This window comes from Physeter macrocephalus, chromosome 14 (genome assembly GCF_002837175.3).
Source record: "Physeter macrocephalus isolate SW-GA chromosome 14, ASM283717v5, whole genome shotgun sequence".
NCBI lineage: Eukaryota > Metazoa > Chordata > Mammalia > Artiodactyla > Physeteridae > Physeter > Physeter macrocephalus.
Genome location: NC_041227.1, coordinates 7763868 through 7775398, shown reverse-complemented (window position 1 = coordinate 7775398; position 11531 = coordinate 7763868).

Genomic DNA, 11531 nt, shown 5'->3' with positions numbered 1-11531 from the left:
GACAGGGGTTTGCAAAACAGGCTGAATGGCCAAGCTTGGGATGTGGAAGGATTCCAAAGCAGAAACCTACCACTAAATCATCGTTGGCACCAGCGCTGCAGGACACAATGACCCAGAGTGATACTCAGCTGGTATCATTTGAATAGCAGCACAATATTTGAATAGTATTCTTGCTTTCACATTCTTAAGGTTCAAACTGCTTAGGCATTTTTATTTCTCAAGCAGCTATTGGATTACACATTTTCATACCTCTCTGGGTATCTGAATTTGAGAGCCAAGATTGTCCACAAAAGTCATCCTGGTTCTCATTCAGAATAAATGACGTCCTGCAGATGGATACTGATGACCCCACAGATTTCACCTCCCATGTCTACTCCAAACTTCTTAGGGAACAAAGACAGAGGAAATAACTAAATGGAGGTAGGTTTATGGTGAGTAAGCATTTTTCCTTAAAATGGTCTCAGCTAAGTTTCCTCTTTTTGTTCTGGGTAACTTGGAAGCTTTTGAAACTGGTTTCTTGTGCTCAGGAGAACAATGTTATCTCCCTGTGTGGGTTGAAGTAGGCAGCTCCTTTCTGGTCTGAAGAGCATTTGTGCTGGAGCACCAGGTGGATAATATTCCTTTTATCAACCAATTATGTGATCACTGATTTTGGAGAAAGTTTTTTATGTGGGATTCAGAGAAAGAATTAAAGCGTTAGCAGCTCATTCTTAGCAGTTATGAAATGCAACAAAATTTAAAATAAGCCAACAAAAATCACCTATAATCATATCACCCAGAGAAAAAAAATAGTGGAAATTGTTTAAAAAGAAAACTTTTCTTTAAGTATAATATACATACAAAAAGCAATCACTTTTGAAATTAAAAATATCTACTACTTCATCATGAACTATCTTCAGTATAAAGCATTATACTTTTAGGTATGAATTGGAGACCTTTTTTTTTTTTTTTTTTTTTTGCGGTACGCAGGCCTCTCACTGCTGTGGCCTCTCCTGTTGCGGAGCACAGGCTCCGGACGCGCAGGCTCAGCGGCCATGGCTCACGGGCCCAGCCGCTCCGCGGCACGCGGGATCCTCCCGGACCGGGGCACGAACCCGTGTCCCCTGCATCGGCAGGTGGACTCTCAACCACTGCGCCACCAGGGAAGCCCTGAATTAGAGACTTTTAAAATGAAATGTACCTTAGGTTTCCATTTTTTTTCTTTTGTTACATTTTAAATAGAATTGCTTTGCAGCATTTCCAGCAGGTGAAGATGCTCCTTTAGAATTAAGATCTTCAGAGAAGGATACCTACAATTTTAATCATTAACTTACTGAACCCATCCTAACATAAGCTAAGGTGAAAGAGCCCACAGGTAAGAACATGGTAAGCGCAATTCATCCAACCCAGTGACGGGAAATACAAATTCCTGTAATGTAAAGAGTGTTATCCACGGTGGGGCAGGAACAGGAAGTCCCCGACTTAGAACACCTGAGTCAGGAATGGTACTTCCTGCACCTGAGCCCCATTCGCCACCTCCCATGGCGGCACCTGCCCTTTGTTCCCAATTCAGGAGAACCAGTCGGGGCTTGAGCTGGTTCTGGAAGCTCTTGTTCTCTATGCAGATCCTGGCGTTTGACAAGCTTTTGAAGCTGCAGAGATGTTCTCTGAAAATGCATGTGAGGAATGTTGTAAATATTAGCGGGGGAGTATCAAGGAGTTCAGTGGTCCTGGACTCAGAATCTTTGGAGCCTGTGCTCATGGGGGAAGCTATGTTACGTGCTCAGGTCTGAAGGCCATAGAAGTGGTGGGAACGTCCTACGTGGTGAACTGGGAACTCCATGGAGTCACAGAAAACTCAGCAGTTGGGTTGTAAATCAGAGTATAAATCAACTGCTGCTAATGTTAAAACTATACTCGACAATCCCTTGGGAAGCTGCTCCTTGGAGACCAACGTGCTTCCCAGAGACACACCTGACCACCCTTGACATTGCCATCTGTGCCCACACCCCACCCTGGAATGGATCAGTGATTCTTCATTTGGGCTCCAGAGGTTTAGGGAAGAGGCTGCATGAAAAAGTATTTATTACTAGAATCAAACTCACTATAGCAAGGGCTCAAAGTGTGAAAGATACCCAGGAAAGGATCCTGGTGGAAGGAACAACATGAATCCTAGCCTGGACTTGAAGCCCCATGAGGACAAGTGCCATATGTGCTTTGTTTGCCAACATATGCCTGAAACTTTGCACAATGTCTGACCCATAGATGACATTCAGGGGTCAGGTGTGCCCTGTGCAGTCACACAGCGCCCCTCATTCAGAAGATTCCCACACTTGGTTTAATGCTCTGCTGTTGCCATATTGAAATTCTTAATAATGTTTGAACAAGGGGTTCCCCCATTTTCGTTTTGCACTGAGCCCTGCAAATGACGTGGTGCATCCTGGTAACATTCAGTAAGTATGTGGTGAATGAATGAGGGAGTGAGGAAGGCCAGGATCACTCCTGCTTCCCTCATCTCCTTAAACTCTGGGTCAAGGTGAGAAAAATAAGGTTTTTCTTCACCTGATCTAAAGTTGACCTCCCTCGCTCTCATTTGTCAGATCCAGGACCATCTCTTCCAGCGAGGAACGGCAGTGAGGCCATGCATTCATTTCAGGGGAAAGCCCACTTGTACGCGCACACACCTGGTCTGAATCAGTTCTGCAACAGAACAATTCCCTAAGACTTTGATCCCTAAGATCAAACAATTCCCTAAGACTCTGGGAAATTTCCCAAAGGGGATTATTTAATAGTCTTACGTAATAGTGGTGGGAGACATCAATATTTAATCCAGGTTGGGCTCCACTGGATTCAGCCCTGTTTTTTTCTGGGCTCGTAAAAAGTGGTAGAGTCCAATCTTAGAGGACCAATGTGTCCTGCTGATAACTGGTCTTAGTGTTGGGTATCTCTAATGCCTTGTTGTATTTTCCTTGACCTGTCTTTTTACTCTGGCCATTGAGCTGACAGTGAGCTCTGCACAGGTGCATCTTACCTCAGCTCTGCCTCACCTCTTGGGGCTTTTCTGTTGGCTACAGGGTACAAGGAGCTCTCGCAGCCATTATGATGTAAGGACAATCCTGGAAGTGCAAGGGAGTTGACACCACAGGGCAACCCTTGACCAAATAAGGATGGGTGGATAAATGCCATCTCTATGGAGAGAACAATTCTGAGACACGTGGTGCCCGATTTCTCCGAAGAGTTCCCAGGAGGAATAATCTCCAGTTGGCCACAGGGTGACCAGCCCTTGGAAAAGCTTCCCGTCCTTGCCTTTGAACATTTTCTGAGCCCCAGCCCCTACCTTCTCAGGATCACCTCCCCAAATCGACTCCCTGCAGCAAGCCCTTGTCCCAGCCTCTGTTAAGACACTGATGTAGCCAGAATATATCATTGGACACTCCTTTGATTAGAAATCACAGAAAGCTAAACCAAAGTTTCATAGGCAAATAAGGAACCTGTTGACTCATGTCATCGAAAAGTTCAGGAGGAGAGATAGCTTAGCTCAGTTTGAGCAGGGAAGCACTTTTTCAAACTCAGGCCCTGTGTCATCTCTCTCCATTCCTCAGCTTCACTTCTGTGAAAACACTTCAATGAACCCACTTTAATTTACATGCTCATCCACAAGAACAACTCACTCTTAACTACAGTATTATGGTATTTGTTCTGTGTTTGGATTTGAATCTGCTAGAGGCACCCTTAATTCTGAGCAGTGTATTGGAGAAAACAAGATGGAGTCTGAAGCTTTCTTTATTTTTTTTAATTGAAGTATGGCTGATCTACAATATTGTGTTAGTTTCAGGTGTACAGCAAAGTGATTCAGTATATAGAAAGAATAATATATATTCTTTTTCAGATTCTTTTCCATTATAGGTTATTACAAGGTATTGAATACAGTTCCCTGTGCTATATAGTAAGTCCTTGTTGTTTACCTATTTTTTATGTATAGTAGTGTGTATCTGTTAATCCCATACTCCTAATTTATCCCTCCCCCCTCTTTCCCCTTTGGTAACCATAAATTTGTTTTCTATGTCTGTGAGTCTGTTTCTGTTTTGTAAATAAGTTCATTTGCATCATTTTTTAAGATTCCACATATAAGTGATATCAAATAATATTTGTCTTTCTCTGACTTATTTCACTAAGCATAATACCCTCCCGGTCCATCCGTGTTATTGCAAATGGCAAAATTTCATTTTTTCATGGCTGAGTAATATTCCATTGTGCATATATATATATATATATATATATATATATATATCACATCTTCTTTAACCATTTTTCTGTTGATGGACACTTAGGTTGCTTCCATGTCTTAGCTATTGTAAATAGTGCTGCTATGAAGTGTTCTTACAAATAAGAGAAGAGTTATCTACTTATATCTATATCTCTACATCTTTCTTTTCAATATTGGGCTAATTATTAAAAGTTCATAGATTTAGTTACAGGTTACCTTGGCAAAATAATTTCTTATAGCAAACATATTTACAGATTAAGTGAATAAATGTAATTTCTTATAGCAATCATGTTTTATGAGGTTTGTGCTCACACATTAAAGACTAAATTTACAGAAAAATTTAAAAAATGTAGTTAACTGTTTAATATCTCAGAAAGCTTCTTGTTCCTTCTCAGAAACTTAGGGCGATAATGTTGAGAACCTATTTAGATTTAAATCCTTTGCTTCTGATGATTGAGGTCCTGTGATTGGTGGAATGTGAGAATTACCTAACCTTTTTAATCTTTATTGAGAAGGTTACTAGCACAGTCATGTCTTTTAAAAAGAAGTTTCCCAAATATTATTAAAGTGATCATAATCATTAAATGAAACCTGAGAAAGTACAAATAAGAAAAAATAATTTCATTTCATGTCACCACCTGGTGACAACTACTGAGAATAGTTTTATACATTTCTTCCTGTGTACTCTACCTATGGGTAGATTTTAAAATTCTAGTCAGAATCACCATATGTCCATTTTATAGCTTGCTTTTATCACTTACCATTATATCTTACATTATTATGTGTCAGCTAATATTAATATTGATTTCTACATGAATATAAGAGTAATCCACATTCACTTTCAAAAATTTAGAAAATATAGAGAATTGTGAAGATGCAAAGTAAAGTCACCTTTAATCCCTCACGCCTAGATATCAAATCACTATTATATAGCAACATTTTTATGGGTTTCATGTCTATATTTTTCCAAGTATATCTACCTATATCTATACAGATATGTTTTTAAGAATAAAATTGGCATTGGAATTTTGCATCCTACCTGTTTTTCAGCATAGTTTTCCATGTCACTACTTTTCAAAACTGTCATTGTGATAAATGCATGTTACTGTGGGTGTCTTATAGGCTGAACACAGGGTAGTTCAAATGCTTCCTTTTTATAAACTAACTGCTTTAATACCACTCTTGTACAGAGTCTATTTCTGGTTTTAGACTTATTTTTTCAGAATAGGTGGCCAGGAATAGAATTATTCTTCAAACAATAAAAGTGCTCATTCATTTTCTTAAGCTGCTTTCTAAGCATTTCTAAGCATCCATCTCTCTTCCCGGGTGGCCGTGTATGAGCATGAAGGCAGGGGTTGCTTTTCTGTTCCTCTCTTCAGCCTTAGTGCCTGCAAAGTATTTTGCTCCGAGAAAGACTAAAGAGACATCAATGATTGACAGCAGTGTTTGCCATGACATCCTCCATCTTATCCTTTGCTTATTGCCAAAAACGAACCAGGTTTCTCCAAAGAGATTAGCCATGATGCCTTTCGAGGCTTTATAAGCATTAAGCAGCGGCTGAGGTATCACTTCTCTCTCTTGATTGTTTTCTCCACTTACACATGTAACCCGTATAGCTGATTATTACATGGTAGTGGTGGGTGGTGTGCTGGTCTGGGGGCTTGCGGTTGACTTTGTGTGGTTTTGTTATCCCCTCAGCCTCGTCTCTTAGTTAAAGTCTGTGTCAGTGTGACACAAATGCAACCTACAGGTTACTTGAGTGTGTGCTATATACGATAAAAAACCTTAAAAGTCAGCACAAGGTCCCTGGCCGTAATTGGTGTGCGCCAATAGTTTTTTATTTTCAGATAGAATTTCACCTCTGTAGTTATCCCATCAGCAGCACCGCAAAACAGCCTAAAGAATATTACAGTCCTTTGTCTTTCCATCCCTTCATGATTGTCTTGGCTGAACTTACAATAACTTTTCTCTAAAAATAACATCTCTTTAGGTTCTTTGTGGCATAACATAACCCCTGTAGTAGACTCAGCAGATGGAGAATTTGGAAAAGGGGGTCAGAATGCACACAGACTCTGTAAGGGCAGAGGAATCCACGGTGGAGGCAAACATCTAGGGACGACATTGAAATGACCTTGCAGGATGCTGGCTGCTACAATCTCAGCACCTCCGAGCCCTAGTCACTAAGGCCAGGGCTTCTACTAGGACTGTCTTCCTGCTGCTTCAGAGAGCCCCAGGTTCCTCTGCTGGACTACCCTCATCACCAGGAGTGGGTTCCCCAGGCACCTGGCACCTCTTCTCATTGGTTCTCTTAGAGCAAAATCTCCCACTGGTGCGTCTGATTGGCTGGACCTAAATCCACAGACCTGCATCCTAGCTTAAGGGATGCTAGGAAATTGAGTTCTGACTTCTAGAATGGAGAGTTGATACCCATGACCTGGAAATTCCCCCAAATATAGAGAAACGTATTCAAGAGTTACTAGATGGTCACAAATACGTAAGGTGCCCACTTCATTGCAAAACAGATCCTTTTATGAGCAGCATCTGTGTGAAGAGTTTGCCTGGCTCAATGCTAAGGGCAACCCGGGTTCTGGGCGAATCCTTGCTGAATGAATCACACTAGGAAATTTATATATATATTTTTAAAAAATTATTTATTTATTTTTGGCTGTGTTGGGTCTTCGTTTCTGTGCGAGGGCTTTCTCTAGTTGTGGCGAGCGGGGGCCACTCTTCATTGCGGTACGCGGGCCTCTCACTGTCGCGGCCTCTCTTGTTGCGGAGCACAGGCTCCAGACGCGCAGGCTCAGTAGTTGTGGCTCACGGGCCCGGTTGCTCCGCGGCATGTGGGATCTTCCCAGACCAGGGCTCGAACCCGTGTCCCCTGCTTTGGCAGGCAGATTCTCAACCACTGCACCACCAGGGAAGCCCGGGGATTTATATTTTAATTTGAAGATATGCCGTGACTGCTCCTTATAACAAGTTCTGACTCCTTTCTCAATATCAAGATCGCTATAAGCGTGTACCCTTGAAACAAACAGTTTGGTTCATGGCCTATTTTATAAAGGACTTAAGCCAGTGCATACACTGGAGGGCTTTGGAAAAACCAGTAAGAACTAAGTTGAGAATTCAAATTAGTGAGAGGTGGTTATATTTTGGCTCAAAGACAGAGAGGGTTCCTTGCTTTTGTGCAATCTTGCTTTGTGGAGTGTGGACAAGAATGTGGACAGTTCCTGAGGGTTTGCAAAGAGAAAAGAAAAAATGTCAGATTCTAGAGTCACAACGCATTTGGAGGAAAGAGCTATTCAGGCAATGAGTCCACATGATCACAATTTGTGAGGTACGTTGTTTTACTAGATGTACTAGCAAAAAAAAAAAAAGGTGAGTGGAAAATACTCTGTGGATTCTTGTACATTGTTACTGAATTAATTCATCGACAGCTGTATTGTATTATATATTCCTAAATACATAGTCACTCATTCAGACACATATTTGTTTATTCATTAGCTAATATTTGTCAAGCACCTACTTCCCTGCTGGTGTTGTGATTACAGAGATGAAGGAACAAGCATGGTTTGTTTCCCTTGGTGCTCCTAGTACAATGAGGAGACAGAGTTCAAAACAAAATGTGCTGCGAAGGGCTACAAGGGTGCTTAAATGGGGGATACTTCCGGGCTTCCCTGGTGGCGCAGTGGTTGAGAGTCCGCCTGCCGATGCAGGGGACGCGGGTTCGTGCCCCGGTCCGGGAGCCTGTGCACCGCAACGGGAGAGGCCACAGCAGTGAGAGGCCCGCGTACCACAAAAAAAAAAAAAAAAAGGGGAATACTGCTCTTTCTGGGTGGTAGACGTGTTAAAGGAGAGCTTCCCTGATGGAGCGACACAGAGGTTGAGTGTTGAGGATGAGCAGACTTTAGCCAGGTGAATAACAGGAAAGAAGGCCCGGAGGGCGGCAGGACTAGCAACGGCAAAGGCACCAGGCGGCATTCACAGAACGGAGGCCCAAGGGGATGGAGAATAGTGAGTGGATGGAAAAACAGTATGAAATGAGTCTGAGAGGAGGCTAGACCCTGGTAAGAAAACTATAAACTAAGAGCCACGAGAAGGCAGTGAAGAATTTCAAGCAGGGGAGTGATAAAAGCATTTACAAAATGGCTTAGCCAAGTCCAAACTGACTACATTACCCAAGAAGAAGAGTCAAAAGAAGTACAAGATAGAGAAGGTAAGGCATATAAGGTGGTAGCTTAGAAAAGTACCAAATTGTGTAACAAGTGCAGAATTTATTTTTTATTAATTTATTTTAAAAAAAAATAAAGATTGTGACATTTTAATTTTTTTCTTGGCCACGTCGAATGGCATATGGGATCTTAGTTCCCTGATGAGGGATCGAACCCAGGCCCTCGGCATTAAAAGCGCAGACTCCTAACCACTGGACCGCCAGAGAATTCCCAAAAGGGCAGAATTTAAAGATGGAAGAGGTTAGCAAGAACCAAGGAAGCCTTTAGGAGTTGGATTAAATCTTAAGATAGCTTTAAAGACATACTTGGGTGTCAAGAGTCATGCAGGGACACAGGAAGTTCATGATCACGGAACAAAGCAGCAAGGAGGTGAATTCAGGAGAGAGTAATCAGACAGCCTAGGGAGGACATTTTCCAGTGAGAGATGGAGTCCCTGATCCATGAAAATGCATTTACGGATGGAAAATTTGGTCCTAAGAACATTCCAGAAGATGTGCACCTGGAGAGGTTTACCAGAGGTCACAAATGGGTGGGTGGCCTGAGCTCTCCATCTGGTTGGTACAAATGGAAGTTTAGAATTTATTTGAAAAGAGATTTGAGTGAAGAGTTCAACATCAGGAGACTTCGCTTAAAAAAAAATAGAAAATCTGTATTTCTGGTAAAAAGGGGAACTTCTACTGGCTTTGAGTCCCCGTGGATGGAGTGGTCCCTCCCTAACCGGCTTCACTCAATTTACATTTCTTGCCAGGTCCCTGTGGGCCTTGGGAGCTGCTGCCACCCCCTCGACAGCGGGGGTGGGGCGGGGAGGAGGGGACATCTTGCCTCCCCAAGGGATTAGGGCCAAGAATGCGAGAGGCCTAGAGGTGGAGAATTTAAGGAGGCACTCACTCCCGAGGCAGCCCTGGCCCTAGTTCCCCTCCACGCTTTGATCAAATCTCAGCTGAAAGAATTTCTTCTGGGCCTCCCAGAGTGGAGATTTGCTTAAGATCCGCTCCTTTAGCAGGTGAAACTGGTTTTCATTTTAAGTCAGAGATGTTTAAATGCCCTTTTAAAATATATTTATTCTAAATTTTAAAGACAGATTATTTGTTTAAATTAACAAAAAAATTAGTTCTGTTGGTGTTTTGGCATAAAACTACCAAGGTGGACTTGAGTGACTCAGGTCTGGGGAAGGCTACCACGATCCTCGGGCGCCCCCTGCAGGCAATGAGTAAATTACCACGTGATCACAGGGGTTGGCTTCTCTTTGCCCCTCACTCCTCTCGGCTCCCGGCTGCCCGTGGAAGGCTCATCCCATCAAGACTTCCCTTTGAAGTCTTAGAACCGGGAGCCTGGCACGGATGTTGCAGGTTTTGGAGGGCATTCATGCACGTACGGCTATGAAATGAGCTCATTATCGCTTTGTGACAGAATCTAAGTTAAGCTGGGACGTGTCTGGACAATTTTGTGGCTTACATGTCAATTCAAATAGAGGTTTTTGTCTTTTGTTTTACCCCTTCAACATACTTGCCGTTTCTATCCTTGTATCTTCTTCATGGAGTTTTCATACTGGTAGTTACATAGTCTTTTATTATTATTTTATGTATTCTTGTTATAGCTATTAAAAACCACATTAATAACACCTTCAAACATACTGTATAACGTACTTATATATTTTGAGTATGGTCTGTCTCCCATCACTAGAATGTAAGCTGCATATTAACAGGGCATTTTGTCTATTTTTTTCAGTGCTGTAGCCCTACCGCCTAGCACCTGCCCTTATTGATCAGTTCCAGAGGCTTTGTCGGCTGCTCCAGCCAGACACAAGCTCTTTCTCCCCAGGACCCTCAGCGTGGTCTCAGGGCTGCAGCCCCAGGTGCTCTGATCTGTGGCAATGTACGTGTGCCAACCGTAAGCTCCCTGCTGCAACGCACCTTGTTTGATTCAGCTTTCTTTTCGCAATAGCATCTAGCATGGGACAGGTCTCAAACAAAGGCACGCACAAACCCCCTCATTTAGATCTGTTAGAACAGAAGCCTGGGGGTAGCCAAGTTCATATACCTGGAAGGCCTGATGGGGAAGCACACAGATGAGGCAGGTAGGGACCTGTGGGGACCCTGGAGAGGGCCTGTGAGCTAAATGGGCCAGGTCCAATCAGCACCAGCAGCTGCTGGCATGCAGGAATGGGGGCTGAAGTTCACCGGGACACTGCTTTTACAAGCTCGAGCAAAAAAACCTCTACTATTGTTATTATTTCTTTAAACTTTTTATTTTATATTGGAGTATAGCTGATTAACAGTGTTGTGATAGTTTCAGGTGTACAGCAGAGTGATTCATTTATACATATACATGTATCTATTCTTTTTCAAATTCTTTTCCCATTTAGGTGATTACAGATTATTGAGCAGAGTTCCCTGTGCTACAGAGTAGGTCCTTATTAGTTAAATGTTTTATATATAGAAGTGTGCATGTGTCAATCCCAGTCTCCCAATTTATCCTCCCCCCATATTCCTGGTAACTATAAGTTTGTTTTCTATATCTGTGACTCTATTTCTGTTTTGTAAGTAAGTTCATTTGTACCATTTTTTTTTAGATTCCACATGTAAGCGATATCATATGATATTTGTCTTTCTCTGTCTGACTTACTTCACTCAGTATGACAATTTCTAGATCCATCCATGTTGCTGCAGATGGCATTATTTTGTTCTTTTTTTATCGCTGAGTAATATTCCATTGTATATATGTACCACATCTTCTTTATCCATTCTTCTGTCGGTGGACATTAAGGTTGCTTCCATGTCCTGGCTATTGTAAATAGTGCTGCAATAAAAATTGGGGTGCAGGTATTGTTTCAAATTATGGTTTTCTCTGGATATATGCCCAGGAGCGGGATTGCTGGATCATATGGTAGCTCTGTTTTTAGTATTTTAAGGAATCTCCATACTGTTCTCCATAGTGGGTGTACCAATTTACATTCCCACCAACAGTGTAGGAGGGTTTCCTTTTTTCCACACCCTCTCCAGCATTTATTGTTTGTAGAATTTTTTTTTTTTTTTTTTTTTTTTTGTGGTACACGG